This window comes from Penaeus monodon, chromosome 23 (assembly GCF_015228065.2).
Source record: "Penaeus monodon isolate SGIC_2016 chromosome 23, NSTDA_Pmon_1, whole genome shotgun sequence".
Taxonomy (NCBI): Eukaryota; Metazoa; Arthropoda; class Malacostraca; order Decapoda; family Penaeidae; genus Penaeus; species Penaeus monodon.
The window spans coordinates 42,920,518-42,920,779 of record NC_051408.1 but is presented as its reverse complement, the minus strand read 5'-3'; positions in this window follow the sequence as shown (position 1 = coordinate 42,920,779).

Below are 262 nucleotides of genomic sequence, written 5' to 3'. Positions count from 1 at the left end.
CAAAATACGAAAGATGTGATAAAAAGAACAGACAGATAAAAAGGAGTAAGCAAAATGCTGATGAAAACGGGCATCCAAACAATTATAAAAGTACCAGACTTCTAGATTAAAAGGATAAAGGGTAAATATTGAAATATTTGATTAATCATTCAAGCTATCATAGGCCTACCTATTTCGAAAAACTAGCTATTTAGAGTATTCGGTTCTTTAGGGATATTATATGCACTAAATATCACCCTCAGCTTTGATTCAGAAAAAAAAA